Raw genomic sequence first — 4963 nt, 5'->3', positions numbered from 1 at the left:
CCAGGTCGCTTGAAACATATGCTGTGCAGATGTGTCTTTCCTGCAGCAACTGTGTCAAGCAGCAAGGATGGACCGGCTTCCGGCACTCCTCGTTGCCGTCAAGGCTGTCCTGGGCCATCTCTGCCCTGCAGCCAGCGAAGGGGGCCCAGCCGCAGCCGCTTCCCCCGCCCCCCGCCCGTCAGCACCAGCAGCTTCAGCTCGTTCAGGAACACGCTGAACACTCGGAGCCCTGACGGTGAGCATCGTCTGGGAGCCGCGGGGCGGGGTAAGGGAGAGAGCAAGGACGGAAAGGGGGCGCGCAAGGGGCGCCCATCCCCGCCGGGGTCCTCGGGGCCTGGGAGCGCCTTTCACTGGTGCCACCTCTGGGGCTTCGGGCCGGGAACTGGCACCCCTATGGCCCCGGTGGTAGGCGGGGAGGAGGCTCAGGCCGCGCCCCACAGGTCTGGGTCTGGAGGGGGCCTGACCCCCTGGAATTATGCTCCCGGATCCTCCTGCAGCGGAGCCGCCGCCCCCCGCCCCCCCTTCGCCCATCGCTGTTCCTCTCTTTGGCTCCCGGCTCTGTCTGGGCTCTGCCCATGTGCTTGGTGGTGGCAAATGGCGGCTCCTTCCAGTGGCAGCGGAGAACCCCCCCTCCCCTCCTCTCTGGAGTGGCAGGCGGGCTCCAACAGTGCTCTTTAAGTCTAAGCATTTACTAATACATTAAGTGCAGTCTAGGGTAGTAGTAGTTGACAATTTACCTGGTGTAAATACTCTCATCACCACATTCAAACTACCAAGATAATGGCATTGAACATAGACATAACATATTTCAGCACCACATCATTATATTTTGCTAGAGGCCCGGTGCATGAAATTTGTGCACGGGGGAGGGTGTGTTCCTCAGCCTGGCCTGCACCCTCAACAATTTGGGACCCCTCGAAGGATGTCCTACTGCCAGTTTACAGGGATCGGGCCTAAACCAGCAGTCGGACATCCCTCTTGCAATCTGGGACTGCTGGCTCCTAACCACTCACCTGCCTGCCTGCCTGATTGCCTCTAACCACTCTGCATGCCGGCCTGCTGGCCCCCTTCGGACAGTGGTCAGATGCCCTTGGCTGTGGGGGATCCAGATCAGTCTCACTGACATTAACGCTGGTTGTCGGGAGCCACCTGGCAGCCACTTTTATATTGTTTATTCCTTGTGGAGCCTCTGGGGAGGGGAAGTGGCTGCGGTGCTGGAGGCTGACTTCCAGTAGACTGGCGATGCCGATCCATCAGTGCCTGGCCCTTTCTCCAGAGATAGGACCTGAGGACTACTGAGTGAGGGAGTGGCTGCTACGAGCCTGGTGGGCCACTGGTACGAGCTGGTCAGCTGAGCAGCATCTGCTGTGGGCCCTCCCCTTGTGCTGGCCCTGCAGGGAGTGATGTCTTATGTGATCAGATGTGCACCCTAAAAAGATGCGTCTGGCAACAGTATTACAAATTCCCAGCATACCTGTGAACCTAAGTGTGTTTTGTATACAAACAAAAGATGAAAGTTAAATAATTTCTTTTTAATGTGTGTGTGTATTTCAGAGTGGAAGGGAGAGAGAGAGAGAAACATCAATGATGTGGGGAATCATTGATCACCTGCCTCCTGAAGAGCCACACTGGGTATGACGCCTACAACCTGGGTATTTGCCGTGACTATTATCCAAGTGTAACCTCCTGGGTCATAGCTTGATCCTGAACCACTGAGCAACACTAGCCAGGGTAAAACACATTTTAACATGCACTTTTATTTTTCCATACATGCCTGCATCCCTGAAACAAAATCCTCCTCCCCTTTTCAGTGCTTCCTAATTGGCACATCGAACTACTGATGCAAGCACATAATCTACCTTTGTAATAACTTATTTCAAATATATTCGTATAAAGAAAACACTGATGAAACTTCATGAATTCTAGTCTAGCCTTCCATCACTATCTCTCATCCCAGTGGTTCTGGTATCTATCTATTCTCAGATACATTAGTTATTTTACTTAAAACCCCTGATAAGTTTGGCCCTTGCCAGTGAACTCAGTTGATTAAAGCATCATCTCAATAAGGCCATGGTTACAGGTTCCATCCTCAGTCAGAGCCCATGCAAGAATCAGGCAATCCTAATATATAAAAAGCCAGGGGCCGTCATGACCTAAATGACCAGACAGACGACCAAACAGCAGGCTAGGGTCCTTCCTGGCCGGTGCAGCAGGAGTGACTCTCATTCCTGGCCAGTGCTCGGGAGTCAGTCTGGTTCCTGGCCACCCATGGCACAGTAGTGAGAGGGAGGTGTGGGAATGGAGCCATGCTACCATCAGACTTGCCTCTGGATCCCTTCCCCCTCCCGCAGGCTCCGGCGAACCAGAGCCATGCTGCGAACTGGGAATCTTGGTCTCTACCCCGGGCCTGCAAGGTCTGGGGAACCATACCCATGCTGCTATTGAACTGGCCACTGGGTCCCTGCCACCACCAGCAGGCTCTGGGAAACCAGAGCCATGCTGCGAATGGACTGGACCCTACCCGAGGGGTCCCACATAGTGAAAGCATGAAGGCTAGGCTGAGAGACACCACTGAGAGCACGAATTGTAATGCACTGGGCCTCTTGTGAATGTATAAAATTAGTAGAACAACGAATGGGTGTTTCTCTCTCCCTATTCTTCTATCTCTCTTTAATCAATATATTTGTGTGTGTTTTGCATCAAATGAGTCAACACATGTGAACACCATCACAGACCAGGGATCCTGTGGTGAACCAGCCATAAGAGTTCTCACAAGGGCAGAGCACACCATGAGGGAGACAACAGGGGGGGAAGTGCCCCTGCTGTCAGTGTGGAGGGTGGGGAACTGGGGTTGAGCTGCAAGGTCACCCACAAGTAATTATGACATCTGTGCTCCCTGAAAATAAAACCTAAGGAGCTTGGAAAAGCTCTGGGCCTGGACATGGGCCTGTGGTCTCAATAATTTGAAACATTCAATAGTGTATTCAGTTAAGTCAAGGTTTATAGTATTTGTCAATTTTTCTGGTGTAAATTCTCTCATCATCTTCACTTTCAAACTTCCAAAGTGACAGTACTGAATATGGGCTGAGATATTTCAGTAACAAATCATTATATTTTATTTCCAACTTATTTATGCAGTAGGTACAAACTTGCTCAAGAACTTTCATAATAAAATAGTAAAATAATTGGGAAGTGGCAAGTTTTAATCATTTTCTAAACTTTGATGTAAGTATAATTGATTTAAAACATACATTAAAAATATATTTTTATTGATTTCAGAGAAGAAGGTAGGAGTAAGGGATGGAAACATCAATGATGATAGAGGATTACTGATAGGCTGCCTCTTGCATGCCTCACAAAGGGGATGCAGCCCACCACCTGAGCATGTACTGGGAATGCAACTGTGACCTCCAGGTTCATAGGTCAATGCTCAACCACTGAATCACACCAGCCAGGCTCTCCTAACCTTTTAAGGGATCCCGCTCGACATGCAACTGAGGTAACAATGAACAGTGACAGCTCATCCCAGCCTAAACCCCTGAACATGTGCTCAATGCCTTCTTTTCTCTGATTCTCCAGTGAGCTTAAAGTAGTGTTTCTAGAGAGCCATAGGAGCCTTACCTAGTCTCTCTCCTGCTCCTTGTTCTATCCTAAGCCCTAAATTTTTTTCATTATCCCCATCTTTAGTAAATGTTCCCTCAAAATCTTTGAACACCTGCTGTGAAACCTTTTCTGCATGAAGTCAAGAACTCAAACACTATTGACCGAGCTGAGGTAGACCAGCTCCAGGCTGGTTCCTGACAATTAAAAATTATGCCTGGGACATCCTGTATGAAGACAGAGCCAGGCATGATTTTGCTTACAAGACTTGGAAGAAAACGTGATGACCCACAATCACTTTGTTGTTGTTGAGTCAAATAAATCTTAACACTGTACATTTTTTAAATGTTTTTATTGATTTTTTAGAGAGAAAGGGAGAGGAAGAAACATCAACGATGAGAGAGAGTTGCTGAACAGTTGCCTCTAGCATTCCGCCTACTGGGATGGAGCCCCCAACCTGGTTATGTGTCTTGACCTGGAATCGAACCAGCGATATGTTGGTTAATGGGTATACACTCAACCACCGAGCCCCACCAGCTGTTCACACTATTATTTGTTATTCTTGACTCTATTACAGATGTTCCCAATTTCTGCTCAAGTTTCTCCCCCCCTCTTCTCCCTCTACCCTGCCCCCTCTGCTTCTAGTCCCTCACATTATTGTCTATGTCCATGGCCTATGCATATATGTATATACTTTGCTTAAGATATTTTTGTTGATTTTAGAGAGTGGAAGGGAGAGGGAGAGATAAAAGCATCAATGATGAGAGAGAATTGCTGATTAGTTTCCTTGTGCATGACTCTACCCTACATGTGGATTGAGTCTGCAATCCATGTATGATGCCCTGACCAGGAAAAGAACCAGTATCACATGACCTCATCATTTGTGGAATATAATGAACAGCATAAATTGATGAACAAAAATAGATTTGGAAACATAGAAGCGACCAACAGACTTTCAAACTTCAGAGGGAATTCAGGGGAAGGAGGAGTTAAGGGATCAACCAAAGGACTTATATGCATTCTTATAAAACTAACCAATGGACACAGACACTATGGGGGGAGGTAAGGGTTTGTGCTGAGGCGTTGGGGTGGCTGGGCAGAACTCAATGGGGAGAAAAGGAGTTATGTGTAATAAAGGGTGTCCCAAAATTCACGCAAGATTTGAATTTTGCGTGAACATTAACAAAATATAAATAAATAAAAGCCTAATTTTACTTGATTTATTGAATCAGATTGTAATATCTGTTGCCCTTTGATTTCAATCCCTTCAATTTGATAAGCATTACCAAGTACCAATTATGGCCCAGAAGCAGGGACAATGAAGACCAATGAAGACCACGGCTTTGTGTATGTGCCAGCACAG

This window comes from Myotis davidii, unplaced genomic scaffold (assembly GCF_000327345.1).
Source record: "Myotis davidii unplaced genomic scaffold, ASM32734v1 scaffold1906, whole genome shotgun sequence".
In the NCBI taxonomy this organism is placed as follows: Eukaryota; Metazoa; Chordata; class Mammalia; order Chiroptera; family Vespertilionidae; genus Myotis; species Myotis davidii.
The sequence above is the reverse complement of the archived record's forward strand: the minus strand, read 5'-3'. Positions refer to the sequence as shown.